The sequence below is a fragment of the Capsicum annuum genome, chromosome 10, assembly GCF_002878395.1.
Source record: "Capsicum annuum cultivar UCD-10X-F1 chromosome 10, UCD10Xv1.1, whole genome shotgun sequence".
In the NCBI taxonomy this organism is placed as follows: Eukaryota; Viridiplantae; Streptophyta; class Magnoliopsida; order Solanales; family Solanaceae; genus Capsicum; species Capsicum annuum.
In genome coordinates, this window is record NC_061120.1 from 37,372,258 (window position 1) to 37,392,842 (window position 20,585).

A 20,585-nucleotide genomic window follows, 5' to 3' on the forward strand; every position below is an offset into this window, starting at 1 on the left:
TTTTATTTACCATATGAAACCACTTGGGGGGTTCCAAGCATAACCATTTTTATAGACACTGAGGCTTTACCATTTAATCTTTCCAAACTATGTAGACCATTTATAGAATTTAAAACCATTTCCAAACCATTTTAGACCATGCCAAACATTTAAAGCATTTATATCATTTAAACTATTTATACCATACAAAACCATCCAAATCCATTTAAGGTTCCATTACCAAACCAAACCATGCAAGAGTTCTGATGAAAGTTCAACAATAGAGTGAAAACATTCTTTGAGGGATTTTATCGAACATGTTGAGGGGATACATTTACCAAGACGAAAACCAATGCATAAACCACTATAACTAGGGTTATTCAAGACCAATTTTTTGAACCATAACTAAGCAATAACTACATATGAAAACCATTACCAAAATCATGTAAAAACATAGTTTAAACCAATACCAAACTGTATGCATCAAGACTGTCAACATATATTTCAAAAACCACCATTCATGATCCATCATTAAATGTTTAAAACACAATACATATGCCTTTAGTTCAAACTATCACTGAGGGAAGGATCACATGCCTTATACATGAAGATTCACAGAAGAAATCTCAACCTTTGAGCCCTTTGAAGAACAGAGAAGAAACCCAAGCCTCCAATCTTCAAGAGTAAGTCTGAGAGAGTATTTGGAGTTTTTTTTAAAATTTTAAAAAGTGTTATGGAAGACCACCAAGGGTTATATAAAGTGAGAACATAAGGGTTTTGAAGTAGGAAATATTTGAACTACCCTTGACATAAAATTAACTAATAAGCAACATCCAAGGGTACGACTCACCTATACAATCTGTATCCTAGGGTACGAGTGGTACCTCTACTCATACCTAAGACCATGCCAAGACCCTACCAACTAGTTTTTGTACGACTCAAACCTCTTTAACTCATTCCTAAAGGTACTAGTGATACACCTAATCATACCTACCATCCATACCATGGGCAGATTCCACAAGACCAAGACAATCATGCACCATATAACTTACCTTACACCACTCGTATGGTCCTATACAATTCGTACCCTAGTGAGTCATATATTTGGTAGTAGCCAAGCCCAATATACAGCCTAGGGTATAAGTGAACCCTCTAGCCATCCCACAAGTCATATTCAAGGGTATGAATGGTACCCTTGAGTTGTATCAAGTCTGTGAGTCCAAAAAAAGAAATTTTGCAACGGTCAAATTCCAAGGGTGTTATAGTCTCCCCCACTAGGATCATTCGTCCTCAAATGATGGGTAAGGGTAAGAACAAGGATGAGATATCACGTTAACAATCAAACTTTTCTCCAACTGAAATAGAGGACAAAAACACAGACCGAGATGAGAAGGTCATAACTTACCCCCAACACGATTTACACGCCAACACCATTATTCCGGCTTCTAACTAAGTTAGAACAAAGATGCAAGAGGAACCATTCCTCATCTTTAACCAAGTTAGAAACTAGGATGTGATAAAGAATACATACCCTACGCATGGGTTTTCAAAATGAAAAACCAACACAAATTCTTAGACTCTATGTCCTCCTCCACATCCCAAATGACTTTCTCTGACCTTTTGTTCCACTTTGGAACCTTTACCGAAGCCATACCTTATTTTTTTGCAATTGGCGAACTTACTAATCGAAGATCCTCATCGATACCTCCCGAAAAAAACAAAGAACTCGAGATACCAATACCACCCAAAACAACCAACGAATGTAGGACCATCCACACCTCACCCCAACACAACACATAGATTACTTGATGAATGGACTCATGCTAAATAGCAAGTCCAATTAGATTTAGAATTTATGAAGACGTACGACCATAAAAGCTTGAGTCTAGCTATACACCACCAATTCCTTGTTCAAGCCTATCCAAAGCACAAAAGAGCTAACTTAGGCCACCAGGATTTACTCCTTACCCATATACCGAAACACTATTTTGCTTCCATCACCATTATAATATGGGAATCGTGAGTAAAGGACATGGACAAACCATGTTTAATCATTATAACCAAAATCTCCATCCTATAATTGAGCTCCTAAAATGATAGAATGATCAAACCCTGAAAACATTGTATGAAACCATGTCTTTCCAAACCTCTCAAATACCCAACACAACTATTAGTACATCTACCAATCAAACATTCAAGCCTACGACTTGTATACCCATGGTATGATCTATCCTTCTAGAGATCTAGCACTATTTAATATTTCACAAAGGATTTTCATCACTTATTCCTTTACTAATAATTTTCCATGACAAAAACCTTACCTTACTTTCAAAAACTATAACTCTAGTAGTCACCCTAGACTCTCCCCCCTTAGGGACTTCTATATTCCCCATTCCACAATACCACTATACTTCCTAAGTCTTTACCATCCTAGAACAGGAAGAATAATTTAAAGAATACAAAATACAAGAACTATCCAGGCTACTAAGGCAAGACAAAGACCCCCGAAATAAGACAAAACAACATAGGTACATAGTACTTCAAAATAATCACCTAGACCATAATGGAGGATCATCCCAACCAAACCATACCAAAAAGGAGTCCTTAAGACTGGACACCGAAAGGAGCACAACCATATATACTATGAGTGAGTTAACACAAGGTCAAGACTTATATCTAGGGAACAAGGTGAATGCCAAATCCGAACCTTAGGCATAAGTGCTATAAGAATGCATGCAACACTGCTAGAGTACCCTCTTAACCAAAAGCGAGAAGTATCACCAGAATATGCAACCTAAACTTTCCTTGAAGTCTGCTCTAAAGGAAAATGTTAGATTAACCATCAAACTTTACCCCATTACCCCTACAAGCACCACACTTCGCTCTAATAGGTACGACCAAAGATATACACCAGGGATGCTTGGTTCCCCTATACCTAAAATCCTATTCACCCCAATGCAACCTAGAGCTCAGCACAGATATGAAAAAATCATTAGACCAAATTGTCCCCAAGGTTTCCAATTAAATCAAAGCCATTTAAAATCAAACCATGGATACCAAGGCCTTTCAAAAACCATTTGAATCCAACCGAAACTTATTCTATGTTTCCTTAACAATCTATGCAATGCAAAGATTCAAGAATAGTCAAATCATATGACAAAATTATATCTAATGGCAATTTCATAAATATTTTGAGGGTATAAAATTTCTAAAATCAAAATCATGAAATTGGGGAATCCATAGTCCCCAAAAATCCATTTAACATTCCCATGCATCTAACAATATTCATAAACATAAATAAAGCACGAATAATGCATCATAACACATGGAAAATCACTTAAATAAATAATCATGTCAAAGACCTCAATTATGCCAAAACCCAATTTCAAAACCATGAATTTAATAATCAATTTCATGCAAATAATAAAGTATATGTATAGGGACAAGGATGCATGCAAGATCCATGATCTAATATGTAGAATAACTAAATCCCCATCTCCTCCGTTAAACCTGAACTCCCAGCCTATATGGTACAACTCTCCCAATATTGTATTTCCCAAATCATTGACCTCATCAAACTTACCAGTTTACCTCCACAACTCCCACATTGTAATTCTGAGCTTATCATACTCTGTTTTATCAAAATCAAGCATCTTGATTTAACCCTAAGATCTACCAACCACCATGTACTACTAGAAAAATACCCTTATAGAATATACATAAGCATGGTTCACCCCACAAGGAGGACAATCCAAATTCCTTAGTCACCCACCGATAACCTATCCATTTCAAGGAAAAACCATTCCCCTTATGCATGAAAGAACAAAACATTCCACATAAGAACATTAAGACTGATGAGACCTTCATCTAAGAGATCCCTTAATTTCTTCTTAAGAATCTTTAACTCCTCCCGGGACCATTCTATAAAGAAGGAATAAAAATTTAGACAAATGTTCGAACAAGACCAACCCCAAACCAACCTCCCCATTAGAAAGACACAATGAGGGTAATCGAAAAGGACCCTAGGAAATTCATTAACCACCAAAACCAAATGCAAAAAACAACTTTCTTAGTTAAAATCTTTAACCCAAGCCAAATAATAAAGACATCCCTTTTGAAACTAACCTCCCTTTTGAAACTATTTCCCTTAATAGCTAAGGAATGAAACTATCCTCTAATCCCATAATCAACTCACCATAGAGCATAAAGACACACTTTTTATGGATTCCAAAGCATAATGACACATAGCATGAATGCAACCAATCCATTCCCCCGAATGACATTGAAATCCACCATAATCAAGTCACATAAATCTACTAAGACCTTTTTACTACCAATAGATACCACATACCCCTATAGACTTTGTTGGCAACCCAAGAGTAATCTAACAAGGTAGAAATAGAATAAGAAAAGAGTCTAAAATAACCTTGGGACCGCATCCATAATACACAACTACAAATGGGACCACAAAAGATAGAGGAGCCCAAACTAAGTAAGCAATACATACCATAAAGAAAGGAGTTCTAAATATACCAGTGTTGGTATCAGAAGATGCCTTTGGCTCTCGAGGAATAATAAGAACATTGAGATGATCCTGACTAATATCAGAGATAGAAGTAGAACCCCTAGGTGCAAGAGCAAGGGAAGTAGAAATCGATATCCTATTTGCCCAAGCGACAACCCTTATAGAATATTCCTATTGCATAAAACCCAACAAACCACAACTAAGACACTGATTCCTCTCTTCCTCACAACAACCATTGTGTGATCAAAAATAAAATTTATAAAAAAGCTAGAATGATGTGTATTGGGGCCTCATTAGCCCGACATTGGGCACCTTATGCCCTATAAGCATTTCCAATTAGAAAACACCTTCCTCTTAAGGGATTTAGGTAGGGAGAACAAGCCATAGAATAAGACTTAGGACCCATTCAAATTTTCCCATTGAACTATTTATCACTATACCGTTGGTCTTTTCTTTGGTTCAGGAAACCAAAACCCTTTTTATTTCCCATTTCTGAACCTTACCTTATTCATCCTTATACCAATAGGACCGGATGTGTATGAAAAAGCTATTACTATCTAGTGTTAATATATTATTAGTATGACAAAACTCGACATTAGTAACCCCTCCTTGAGGTAACCAATAATGAGTTCTACCTTTCAAAATAGGGTCAGTGGAGACCAGTGGGACTCTATAGGAGAACCTTGAAATTGCGACCCTTGATCAGGTATATGCCCTATGAGTTAGACTAGATCCATCCATGTTGTCCTCAAGTGGGACAGATGAGTTTCCAAGGCCCTTTGGATCATTGAGAAGGCTTGATTCGAAGAGTGAACCAAGAAAAATTCAGGGAAGAGTTCAAGACCTTAGACTCCATAGCCCCAAAGTGGAATAACCAAGAAAGTGAAATATTCTAAATGCCTCATAGCCTCCTAATTATAAGTGTGGTTTATGACATACCCATAAGCAAGACTCTACTTGACACAGATGTGTGGACACCCCATGACACCAAAACCTAAAGTTGTAATACCAACTTGTCATAACCTAAACTAGAGCCTTGTCGTAATAGGTAATCCCAAGCCTTACTAGGACTGGGAACCAACCCCATTATCTAACCCAACCACCAAATGCATACCTTGAGTTGGCTGAAGTCTAAACATATAACAAGATAACATATCCAACTATGTGGTAACTTTGGGATAAGTCTATATCTGAGACCAACCAAGTCCAACCACCCAATAACCTAATAAACTAATATGGAAACCATACACTAATACCATGATAAAAAGCTAATATATGTATGTATATAAACAAAAATAATCCATACCATACCCAAGCCCACAGTTTTCCATACAGAGCCTTTAGAATAAAAAAGAGTACTTAGTTGGGACATGACCCCATCCATAGCAAAAACCAAACTCTAGGAAAGACAAGAAGTATTTAAAGTAAACCATGAGATAAAGAATATGCCTCAAAACTATGGAAATTCGCCATTTCAATCCAACATTGACTGTCCCTAGATCTATTCACTAAGCAGGAGAAGTAGAATAGTCGATCCCTACACAGCCTGGGTATACAACTGCCAATAGACGAATAAGTGGATGAACACTAGCACGCACTCAAGATAAGCATAAAATAATGCCACTTAGAAAACCAAGTAAAACCATCCATAATGCATACCACCATAAATATATATATATATCACCATGCCGGGAAAGGGAACAAAGTTTAGCATGTATTTAAAACCTTTACCTAGGTTATGTAGCTTTGCTGTCCTAAACTGTCCACGGGCTATAAGGGTTTATCTCTCCCTACTGAAAGGGCCTCAGTGTGTGTAGCTGCAAGACCAGGGAAATAAACCTGGGTTGACTAGTACATCCCTTAAAATATAGTGTGACATCATGTACACAGTCACCAAGACTAACCTCACATTGAAAATTATGAGTTTCCTATTTTTGTCCCCCTGAGACCTTCACCTTCCATGACTTTGACACACATCCCACTATTATTGCGCAATTAAAACCATTACCAAGAAACCAACCAATCTATTTACAATTTATTAACCAAGGTCATTTAGTGATAGTATCGACATACCACCCATACTTACAAGTATGATCCATAGCCAACCATATAAAGGTTTAAGGGGTCTTCTAAGTGCCCTTCTATTTACAATATTAAACCACTTGGGGTATTCCATGTACCCCACAATCATAACTATTTTCATATCAACCAAAGCTTTACCATTTTATCCTTTCAAACAGTGTACACCATTTATACTATTTAAAAACATTTCCAAACATTTAAAGAATTTATGTCATTTAAACCCTTTAAACTAAGAAAAGCCATCCAAACCCATTTAAGGTTACTTTACCAAACATAACCATGCAAGAGTTCCAATAAAAGTTCAATAATAGAGTGAAAACATTCTTTGAGGTATTTTATCAAACATGTTGAGGGCATACTTTACCAAGACCAAAACCAATGCATAGAGCACCATAATGAGGGTTAATGAAGACCTACTTGTTAAACCATAACCAACCAATAACCACATTTTCGAACCATTGCTAAAAACATATAAAAACATAGTTTAAACTAATACCAAACCATATACATCATGACCCTCAACATATATTCAAAAACCAACATTTATGATCCATAATTTATTGTTTAAAACAAAATACATATGCCTTTAGCTGGAACTAACAATAAAGGAAGGAGTACATGCCTTATACATGAAGATTCAAGGAAGAAATCTTGATCTTTCAACCCTTTAAAGAACACATGAAGAAACCCTAGCCTCCAATGTTCAAGAGTAAGTTTGAGAGATTATTTGGAGTATTTTAATATTTTAATAATCATTGTGGAAGGCCACCAAGGGTTATATAATTTGAGAACATAAGATTTTTAAAGTAGGAAATCTCTGAACTACCCTTGACTTAAAATTAAAAACAAGCCACGTCCAGGGGTACAACTCACCTATACGATTCATATCCTAGGGTACGAGTGGTACCCTAACTTGTAACCAAGACCATGCCAAGACCCTACCTACTAGTTTATATAATACTCACACCTTTCTAAATCATACCTAAATCTATAAGTGGTACACCCAATCATACCCATCAATCATACCATGGGCAGATTCTACAAGTCCAAGACAATCATGCGCCATAAGACTTACCGTACACTTCTCGTATGATCCTATACGATTTGTACTCCAGTGAGTCATATATTTGGTAGTATACAAGACAAACATACTACCTAAGGTACGGGTGAACCCTTAATCCATCCCACAAATCGTATTCAATGGTATGAATGGTACACTTTGAGTAGTATCAAGTCTAGTGAGTCCAAAACCAAGGAAATTTTGGAAGGGTTAAATTCTTTGAGTATTATAGTTACTTAAGTAGGTGCCTATGTAGGTGTCAATATTTGAAGTACATAGGCTTAAGTGTGGGAAAATAAATACCTTGTCACTTACTAAGAGCACCTCAACCTGTAAGTGTCAACTACGGTCCATAGGTGCCAGAGTTGGTTGCAGAACCATGATGTCTAGAGTGTTTTCTCCACTTTTTGAGGTCAGGTCACTTACCAAGGACCACATATACTTCATAGGTAGTACCTACAGTCCGTAGGTGACTTTAGTACGTAGTCATCGACTTTTATTTCCTTGGATTATTTTGAAATTATTTTGTAGAGCTTCCATGTAACCTACATGCACTTTTATGATGTTTTTAGTCATTATTATGTACATTTAGTCAATTTTACCTATTTTATTTAGGTTTTGGTTTTTAGGGTTTTCTTGTAATATATAAATATCCATTCGAGTTTATTTAGTTGGAGAGGGAGAGAGAGATCATTCGATGCTAAGTTTATATCATTCAAAACTTCTTTTGATTCAAGGGATTGTCTTGTAATCTAGAGATAATGTTTTTCTTAGTTTGATTTTCAATTTAATACTTTGGGATCTCTTTTTTCATTATTGTGAGATTGATTTTGTTATTTTTTCTATGGATTCTATGATTAATCACATAATTATAAGCAAATTATTTCCTTAGCTTAGGTTGAGGAAACTCTGCTGGATTAACAAAGTAGAGGAAGTTCCAAGTGGTTCTAGATAAATATTTTTGCATACATTGGGTTTTCTTTGTTCTTATTGAATTCTTAGTTGTGGCAAATGTTAAGATCCTACCTATATTCACTACTTTCTTCACAAGAGAAGAAGAGAGTAGGAAAAAAAATCACAATAATATTTTAGAGATTAATTGTCTATCCAAGCTAATCAGCATCATCTACATAAGACGATTGTCTTTCATCTAATAACTTGAGACTCAAAAAGTGATACTCAAAAAGTAATGGTTAATTAGGATCTAGGATAAGATTTAGAAAACTGATGTCTTGAGACTCAAAATGTAAAGAGTGAATACTATCAAAAAGTCCATAAGATAGTTGATGGTACATAATTTATCACATAATGCATGCAAGGTATTAGAATAGTTTGATAGTGTATGATAATGTATAGATTTTGAAGCCAGGAGCAAAGCCTAGTGTTCGTCTTAGATTTTATAATATTGTGTGTGGATTCCATGATTGATCTCATAACTATGAGAAACTATTTCCCTTAGCTAGGTTTTTGGAAACCCTGGTAAATTAACAAAGTATAGGAAGTGTCAAGTCATTCTAGATAAAGATTCTTGCATGTATCAGGTTTTCTTCATTCTTATTGATTTCATAGAAGTGGCCAATGTTAATATCCACCCTATATTCACTACTTGCTTCACAAGAGAGGTAGAGTGTAGGAAAAGAGGATCACAATAATAATTTAGAGACTAATTGTCAATCCAGGCTAATCACTATCATATATGTAAAAAATTAATCTTTCATCTAATAACTTAAGACTCAAAAGGTTATAGTTCACTAGTATCTAGGATAAGGGTTAGTAAAGAAACATCCCGAGACTCAAAAGATAAAGGGTGAAATCTATCAATTAGTCCACAAGACAATTGATGGTACATAACATATCAAACTCTGCATGCAAGGTATTGGTAAAGTTTGATATTGCATAATAAGTCTACAGAGTTAGAAGCTAGGGGAACACAAGCCTAGTGTTTGTCTTAGATTGTTTACAACCAACAACATCCAATTCTTGTTAATTTTTGCTATTTACTATAAATCCCCCATTCACTTTTCCACACTGCGTAGTGATTTCAACAAGTTCAAGAAATATATCTAATATATTCCTTATAGGATCGACCTCATCCTAATTAGGTTACAATATTTTTACAGTGATTGCTTTATCCTTCAAAGAAGGGGTAGTATGGGCATTATCAAATTTTGACTTTGTTGCCAGGGAATCCTTCTAAGTGTTTAGGTTTATTCTTTTCTATTCTTATTTAGGCATACGCTAGTGTGTTCCTACTATATGGAGTGATGAATACTTCTTGATAATTGATCTTTATCCTTTTGATATGGTGTGTTATTATAGGTGTGTAGTAGATATAGTTTGTTAAAACAAGGATAACCTATTGGAAACATTGACACACCTTTTCTACAAAAATAATGAGCTTATTCAAAAGATTGATATGTTTAGCTTGGTTATTCATAACATACAAGTAGAGTTGATTGAAAAAGTTATGTGTAATGCCCAAGAACTTAGTTATCAGTGGCGTGAGACTAAAAGGCTTTAGAGAATCCAACTTGTGGAGCTAAAATTAAAGGATTCAAAAATTTCTCATACTCTTATGGATAGTGTCACTCTTTAGGAGAGCATATTATATTTATGTGGAGATGTAAATAAGACAACAACCTCTGAGTTGGGACATATTAGAGCTTATTCAAAGCATTTTTTCACATTATGTTTGGATAGTTAGATCCTTATTGAGCCATCTAAACCTTAAAAAGTGTACAAGAACAAGGAAACATTTGTCTACATTCTTGAATTTATTGAGTCAAAACTAAAGAATTACATTCCTCATATAAAGGAAAATAAGTACATCATGCCTCATCTAATGCTTGGGTCCTTTATTTTCATTCCACCGCTGCTTGAGCATAATGGAAAATTTAAAAAGTAATCAGGGGTAAAATTCATAAGCTTAAAGTGGAAAGATAAAATCATAAGACAACTCTTGGACTACCTTAATAAAGTTTGAGTAATCAAGGTACCCATGGGCTTGTTGGGGAAGTCTGAGTACCCAACCAAGCCCTATCATGTCGTGATGTTAAAATACGTGATGCTTGGAAGAAAACTTAATGTATTTTTTAATTTGTACATGTTATTATGATTTATGTAACATCATCACAACTATGGTTCCACAAATATATTTCTAACTCTCTTGCTTTGTAGTGGCCTGATGTTTGGGGATAATGGGGCTACTTGTGGGTCTTGTTGTCCTCTTGAGGTTTTTTTTTGTCGTGCCTCTTTTCCCTAGAGTTCTGTTCCTAGTAGAGATAACATGTATGGATGTATTGTGTTTTGTTTCATGATTTTTTATGTTTAACTAGGAGAAAAATGAGTAGCAGGGTAGTTGACAAGTTTTTGTTTATTTTAGATAAAAGTATACCCCTTTAATAACTTGATTTTGAATTGTGATATATATATACATATATATATATATATATACACACACACACATATATATATACACATATATATATATCTATTTGTGTAACTATTGTGAATCTTTTTATGGAATTAGAATTAGGGCCATGATTATCATAGCTAACAATTGCATGAACAAGATAGGCAGTACTTTGTGATGTGACCCTGTTCCATGTGTATGTAAGATACAACTTAGTTCCCTTTGTGCATTGAATTCAGAACTTGCCCGGTTAGTCTTTCCTAGGTTGTAGAATAGTTGTTTAGGAAAGGACATAGGAAGATTTTGATATTAAAGGATATAGGCCGATTTTGATATTACTCCACTTTTTGCCTAAATTACCTCCCATGTGTTAAATAGTATCCCTTGATCCAGATTTTGAGCCTATATAGCCTATTTTTTTTTTATACCTTTCACCTTCCTATTTGTGTTACAATGAACCTATTTTGGCCTTGGTCCTCTTTGGACATTGTGCACCTCAACTCAGGCAAATTGCCTAAGTTGAGGGTGACTATCCTAGGAGTGCATAATGTAAAATAGATATGAAGAAGGGAAAACCAAAAGAAAAAGAGCGTAGGGTTGGTTGTGGTGTAAAAAGAAAAATCAAAAGAAAAAATAGAAAAGAAAAGAAAAATTTTGAAAAGGTTGAAAATGGAACCACACCTAACCTTAGTGTACAATAAGATAAAAAGGGAGAAATAAGGGTGGAATAAAATGAAATTGGTTGATAAATGGACCCCAAAGTAATTGTAGTGCCAAGGAGGCTTAGTCACTAAGAATTACCATATGTACTATACTAGCCCCCATGCCTAAATTACAAGCCAAGTAAAGTCCTATGGTGATATTAGATTGACTATCTGAAAGCTTAATATAGAATTTAAAGGCAAGCCTATGATATTTGATGAGCATTGATTGGAACTTTTTTCTGAGTGTAAGTGTCTCTTGACCGTCCCAACACTGAAATGCATAATTTCATATGAGTAATTGGGATTTTTTTGTTGTGAGTGCACATAGGTTTTAGTGCTAGTTTTTTACTTGTTTGGGTAGTCTAACTTGAACATATGCATGGTTGTTTTTTGCTAATGTAATGCCATAGCTCTTTGTTTTACATTGTTGTGCTTCATAGATATGCATCAATGGTTTTAAAGTATTGAACTTGGAGAGGGTAATGTGTATTGAGCTAAATTTAGTGCTTGAATGCCATGGGTATCTTAGGTTTCTCTTAGTTAACCATCGTCGTATATTGTGTTGTGGTTTTTTTGCCTGAGGGCATGCAACACTCTAAGTTAAAGGTCTTGATGTTCTATGAATTCATAGAACTTACGATGCTTAAACTTGGAAAATATGCATGTACTTACAGCTATTTTGTTGGATTTGATGGTTTTTTGGAGTTTTGCAGGAAACTAGGTTTAGGATGCTAAATAAAAGATAACCTAGGTTTTTGATGCTAAACAGAAGAGAAACTAGTTTTTGGATTATAAATGGAAATTAAAGATGAAAAGTTGAAGTATTAGGCCACTTACTTGGGCACTTACTAGGAGTAGGTTCCTACGTAGGTGTCAGATCTTGAAGTCCAGAGGCCCAGGAGCAGGAAAACAAAGATCCTGGCACTTACTAAGGTAACCTATAGCCCGTAGGTCCCAAAGAAGGTTGCAAAACCATGATGTCCAAAGAGTTTTCAGCACTTTTGGAGGTCAAGGAACTAATCAAGGACCACCTATGGTCCGTAGGTGACCTTAGTAAGTGGTCACCGACTTTAATTTTCCTGGATTATTTCGAAATCATTTCCTAGGGTTTCCATGTAACCTACATACACTTTGATGATGTTTTTAGTCATTATTATGTATGTTTAGTCAAAATTTCCTATTTTATGTAGGATTTTATTTCTAGCATTTTCTTGTAATCTATAAATACCTTTTACAGTTTGTTTAGCTAGAGACGGAAAGAGAGGCCCTTTGGGGCTAAGTTTACATCATTTAAAACATCTTTTGATTCGAGGATCATCTTGTAATATTGAGAGCTTATTGTTCTTGGTTTGTTATTAAATTTAAGACTTTGAGATTTCTTCTTTCATTATTGTGAGATTGATTTTATAATATTGTTTGTGGATTCCATGATTGATCTAATAACTATGAGCGGCTAATTCCCTTAGCTAGGGTTGTGGGAACCCTGGTGGATTAAAAAAGTAGAGAAAGTGCCAAGTCATTCTAGATAAATATTCTTGCATGTATTAGGTTTTCTTTGTTCTTATTGATTTCTTAGCAGTGTCCAACATTAATCTCCAAATTATATTCACTACTTGCTTCACAAGAAAGGTAGAGAGTAGGAAAAGAGGATCACAATAGTAATTAAGAGTCTAATTGTCAATCCAGGCTAATCGCTATCATCTACGTAAGTAAATAATCTTTCATCTAATAACTTGAAACTCAAAAGGTTATAGTTAAGTAGGATCTAGGATAAGGGTTATTAAAGCAACATCCTGAGACTCAAAAGGTAAAGGGTGAAATCTGTCAATGAGTCCACAGTAAAAAGTTGATGGTACATAACTTATCAAATTTTGTATGCAAGGTATTAGAATAGTTAAATAGTGAACGATGAGTCTATGGAGTTAAGATCCCGGGGGAACACAAGCCTAGTGTTCGTCTTAGATTGCTTACAACCAAAAGAACCCAATTCTTGTTACTTCTTGCTAGTTACTACAAATCCTGACTTTTTACTTTTCCATACTACCTGGTGATATCGACAAGTCCAAGCAAGATATCTAATGTATTCCCTATAGGATCATCCCTAACCTAGTTGGGTTACTATATTTTCACAGTGACTACATTATCTTTCTAAGGAGAGGTAGTTTGGGCGTTACCACTTACATACCATATGCCCAAGAAATGTTAGTGACTCAAGCCAAAATTCACACTTAGAGAAATTGGTTAAACAAAAATAATCTCTCAAAGTCTAGTGCACAATCCTCAAATATTGCCTATGCTTCTCTCCACTCCTCAAATACACAAGGGTGTAATCAATGAACACAATCTTGAAGGATCTAGAAAAGGCTTGAAAAGTCGGTTCATCATATCCATAAATATGGATGGAACATTTGTCATCCCAAAGGAAATCTAGGAACTCATAATGACCATAACAAGTCCTAAAGGCTATCTTCGGGATATGCTCATCTCGAATCCTCAACTGATGGTAATTAAACCTCAAATCAATCTTAGAGAACATCGTTGCTCCCTGAAGCTTGTCAAACAAATCATCAATGCAAGGCATAGGATAACACTTCTTCACCATCACCTTATTAATCTTTCTATAATAAATGCACATCTATGTGGTGCCATCTTTCTTCTTCACAAACAACACAGGATCTCCCAAAGAAGACACACTCGGCCTAATAAAACCTTTACAAAGAAGATCCTAAAGCTGAGAATTTAGCTCATTAAGCTCGGCAGGAGATATAGTAAGGCTCCATAGAAACATGTAGGGTGCCTATCTCAAGATCAATAACAAACTCAATACTATGCTTCGGAGGAAGGTTAGGTATATTGGCATGAAAATTATCAAAAAACTTATAAAGTACAGGAATAGTGTCAACTAATAGACTCTTTACACTAGCATCAAGAATGTAAGCAAGATAACACTCGTAACCCCTCTAAATAAGCCTTCTAACACAAATATAAGAAATAATCCTCAACAGCTCACAACTATTAGCTCTCTACCATATGATCGAGGGTATTTTGGGCATAGCTTAGGTAACTGTCTATGCCAAACAATCCATGACCGCATGATAGTAGGATAACTAGTCTATGCCCAAAATCAAATTAAAGTCCACCATGTCCAATATAACAATATCAACAAGAGTATCAATATCTCAAATAGTCACATCAAATGATCTGAAAACCTAATCCACCACTAAAGAATCACCCACGAGAGTAGATATACCTAATGGCATAGATAATGAATCCTAAAATAACTCTAACTATAGGGAAAAATAACCAAACACATAAAAATAAGTGGATCCTGGATCAAATAAAGGAAAGGCCGACTAACAACACACCAAAATTGTATATGTAATAACAATATCCAAAGACTCATCCTCGGGTCTTGTAGGTACTGCATACAACTAACCATGCCCTACTCTTGGTTGGGCTCAAACTGACCTCTTGTCCTATCTAGTTGAGAACCTCTACGAGCAACCTAGGAACACCCATATGACTATGCATATTACCTCTAGCTGGGGATGAATTACACTAATAGGTGAAACACTTTGAGCTAAAGGAAAAAATCATCCCACAACTTTGGTACTCCCTCGAGAAATAACCAAAAGCTCTATAACCATAATGCACCCTAGGTACTGCAATGAAACCAAAAGATCCAATGACCCAAAATAACCACCATAACTAGAATAGTCTAAAGATAAAACCCTCGATGACTGACCATGACCTTGGATAGGAAAATCACTAAAGTTAGAATGTCCTCCATTAGTAATCTGAAGTATGACCTTAAAGGGTCTACCAGACTAACCATGATGCTAAAATAGCTAATTTGAAGGGTACCTACCATAAGAAACACTACCTCTAACTAGGAGCATCTATGACTCCCACTAAAACTGCCTTCATATCATGACCTCTTATCGATGCCCTCTTTGGTCTCATGATGCATGAACTCCATAAGTTGAGCATGATTAGAAACCTTAGAAAATTACTTACCTACAATAACCAAAATCTGAGTAGACATGCAAAGAGGAAGCCTCCATCCTCAAATAAAGCAATGAACCTCTCAAACTCAATAGTCAGAATAGAAGCATCATGCATGGTGAACTCATAAAATCAAGCCTCATACTCTATAATAGTCATGGATCCCTTCTCCTAACTCAAGAATTAATCCTTTAAATAATCCTAAAGGTTGTGAGACATGTACTTCTCCAAGAAGATCTTAGAGAACTGAGCCCATGTCAAAGAAGAAGATCTAGTTAGTCTAGAATCAAGATGACCTCTCTACCAATGTTGAGCTACCAAGTCCAACTGAAAAGTGGTGTAATTTGCACCACGAGTCTTAACTAAGCCTAAATCATGGATCCTATCCTCACAAGTAATCAGAAATTCATACGCGTTCTCGCCTGGTACACTAGAAAACCTAGGCAAAAATAAGCTTAAGAGTCTAGCCAACATCTTCTGCTCTTCAGCATACATAGAAGGCTGGGTAACCACTGGATGAGAAAATACCGATTGAGCTACCACCGATGAAGGAGGGACCTCAACTTTGGAAGCCACAGTGATAGGTTGTACCTATGCCTCAATACCACTATGATATCTAAATTGTGACTATCAGATGGTAACCCCAAAAGCTGAACCAAAACATCCCTGAGAACTCAGGAAAAAATAAATCTTGGTAGAGCTTGGTTTGATCCCTATCCCATCACTGGCTAGGGAAGAAGAATATCTAGCTTAGAAGCGGTAATAGGGTCTGGTAAAGGCCCCATATCCTGGCCCTTAGATGAGGACATATTTTGAGGTTGTCCATGATCTTTAGGTTATCTACGAATGAAGATAAGATCACTCAGCTCTATCTTAGGACCCTCGACTCGTGTAACAGTAGCACGTATCCCAGTTATCTACAAAAGAGTAAAACTAAAGAAATATTTTAGAAACAATCTCAGACTAGTAGAATGACATGAGTGAAAGAAGTGAAGAGATCCTAATAATATCCTATAGCCTCTTGAAGATAAGAAATAGATGTCATCATTTTTATCTGTGGGACTCTACTAGACACATTCTTTTGTACTAACAATACCATTGAAACCTGGCTCTTTTACTAATTTGTTATGAACTAATTTATGAGTCATGATGGCACCTACTCTATCGTACCAGCAGGTAAGCCAAAACATAGCTCAAAGCTATTTACAATGGGCTAACTTGGTGGAAAATTCTGAAAAGGGGGACATAGATAATACAACTCATAAATAAGAAAGATAATAGAAATTGTCTAAACGGTATCCATATCATAAAAAACCATTTCATGACCTGGTAAATTCAGTACAAGATATACTACAACACCATAAGTTTTAGAATAGTTAATATAATATATCCCAAAACAAAAGACTAGACTAAATAACAAGAAGAAAAACAATAAATCCGACTCCAAGAACTCACTAAATCTTCAAAATTAACTATATAATTATCAAATAAGCAGCAAATACTAGTACTTGGATTTGCACTACAAATATATAAAAGTGTAGTATGAGTATCAAAACTAGAGATACTTACTAGGTGTCATTGGCTCAATCCAAAACCATAGGTACTTAGTAGGTGTCATCGGTTGATTGAGGTAAATCATGATATAAGTATGATATAATACAAGACAATATAAACTAAGTCAAGATAAGAGGACAACCTTGAAGTAACCTCCAATACCATTGCACATACATAAGTAAATAGAATTGGAATGATAACATAACAAGCGTACATAAATAAGTAATTGCATACGTATAAAAACATAAGGATCATAACATTATAACTACAAGATTGGGCCTCATAAACCTGGAGGATACAATCAGGGATAATAACTACAAAATAACCAAAGGTAACCAACCGAGAAAGAACCATCCATCTCGTACTATATTATGAACAATCCTCAATACTAGATTGAAACCATAACCCAAAAGCATTATAATTATTATTATAAATTTTGCAAAACTTGAAATGAAATTTGTTATTATAAGCCACATCAATGAACCATATTAGTGAGCAATTACAATAACAATTCAAATGGATTATACCAATAATTAATAACTATAGACCACCTCTTTACTCATAATTATCAACTGGAAAAGAAGCCATAATCTCAGGACTTATCCAAAATTATGTCTATATGATATATTATTAGCGATATTATGAGACCATATCGATACTAGTATTCATAAGCAATATGGCTGAACATAGCCAAAATTCATATCAATACTAATCTTCATAAGTCATGTCTTTAGGAATATTTGGGACTTATATTAATAACCATATCCATAGGCCACTAATTATATCTATGTGCCATATTATCTCTATAAGCCATATTATATCTATGATCCATTACTTACATCAGTACACCATATTCTATCTATGAGCCGAATCATAATTATGAGCCATATAACATTTGTAATCCATATTATATGTATATAAGCCATATCCTTTACCAAGACAATAACCTTTAATCATACTAATATCTATAGCATTAATCATATCAATAGGTCAAGTCATTAATCATATTAAAAAACCATACCAATAACCCCATGTATAAGTCATAAATTATACTTATAAATTATCCTATTAGTCACACATATAGACATTATCATTTGCAATACTCAAAATTTGTATCCATCACTACATACCCAACTAACGTACTTAATAATTATATTCTACCCTCTCAAATGTCAACCTACCATATACAGAGTATATCATACTCAAATATTCTAAAATTTTATCACAAGTCTTGGCCTAAGGTAGGTCGAAGGAGCCCACTTTTAGTCTCCAAAGATTCTCTTGAGTAAATTCTATCTAGACTAGGTTAAGATATCTAAGTTCATTCCTAGACTTCAAGAAAGCCATTATTATCCTTAAGGATATGAGTCCTCCCCAAAAATAGATTAACTAAAGCAATCCTACTTAGAGCAGTAAAAACTAGGAAAATCACTTAATTTGAGAAATTTGGAATAACTCTACCCTAACATGACTAACTACGCAAATTCACCTACCTTGAGTAATTCAAGACATTTCTAAAAAAACCCAAATAACCTTTGGCATGACTGATTACATTAACTACTCTACTTCTAAGGTTTCACGATAACCTAAGGGTCCAATTAACCCAAATATCCTTGTTCATACTTCCAACACATAAATTATACCATACATGCAGCATAATATAATAGTTATACTATGATATAGATCATTCTATACATTAGTTAAACCTAGCCTAACTGGGCACCAAAGAAAGCTTAAGGAATTTTTCTAAGTCATTTATTTCTCTTTCTGAGAAGCTTCCACAAGGTGTCACGCTATAAAAATCATAATCTACTCATTAAAAGAAGAACAATGATACCCTTATTGCACTATTATGCATCAAGTCAAAAGTGATATAAAAATCTCATATGGGACCCATTCATAAAAAATATATTTCCAAAACTAGCTTAATTTCACCATATGCCCAAAGAATGTTTACCCTTACAATCAGTAAATTCTGAGCTAAATTAGTGAAAAAATAAAGTCACTAAGATTTTAGAGATTTTAGATGTAAATGGGAGAATCAACCATGAAAATAAGGAAATCTTACCACAAATTTGAAGGATAATGACGCGACTAGTCCTTATCCAAGTCCCGAAATCACCAACAAATGTTATCCCCAAGTTTTACCTCTTTTTAGTGTTTGAAATATCTTAGATATGGATGATAATAGTAAGAAGGCCTAAAAAGGGGGTTTATACCTTTTCTAGGGAAAGCATTCGCGATACCTAGCCAAAAGGAATAGAAGTCATATTCGTAATAAAGAATATCACATATCAAGTTCCATGCCAATAGTAGTCACTTTCATGACATAAATATCACATTCATGATACTTGCAACGGGTGGACCAATTGCTTAAGTGATCAAAGACTCGCAAATACGAGTGCACCAGCACCAGTTGAGACTTGGAAATTTCCAAGTCCTCGCCAACCCCTTGAGATTCATACAAATCCTATAAAAAAAATAGGATATATTACCCTATCAAACTAGAGATTCTAGACTCAATAGCACAATCAAAATTTCTTTTAGAAGCTATTTTGATAAAAAGTGGGTCCCACGTCTATTAGCCATTTTCTCAATTTCTAACCAATAGCTCAAAATGTGCCTGGGTGCCTCAACACCCAAATCAAATGTCCATCTAGACTAAAATCAAAATTCTAAAGCTGTTGGAATAGTCAAAATTATCATAAAATTTGACTGATATTTTAACCTAATAACTAATTTGAACAAGCGAAGACTTTAACATAGGGAATTGGCTATAAAAACCAAACTAACTTATCTGTATACAAACTATTAGTTTTACCAAGTCATAAAATACTTGGAGTAACTATAAGAAATCTCTAAATGGAAAAAATAAGCAGAAATACAAAAAAAAACCTTAAGGGTCATTACATATATATAGGTAGGTGTATACGGATGTTGTGCAACAACCTCGTGCATCACATCATCATCATCTTCATAGAATTTCATATATTATGTTTATTCTATGTTGTATTTCTGTTCTTTATTTGATATCTGTCAATTTGTTCTATCTTCTTATACTTTTTTTTGGTGTACTTGTATATTTGTACTTCTTTCCCTAACCTGTGTTTATTATATGCTTCTACAGTAGAACTTTTAGTGGAGTTAATGTGAGTAACCATTTGAGACATTTTCTTATTTTAGTTTACATGCCCATAGTTTATTTTTATATTATTTAATTTCTACTGTACTCAGTCGGCCTAAGATACCGATAGAGCACAAGTA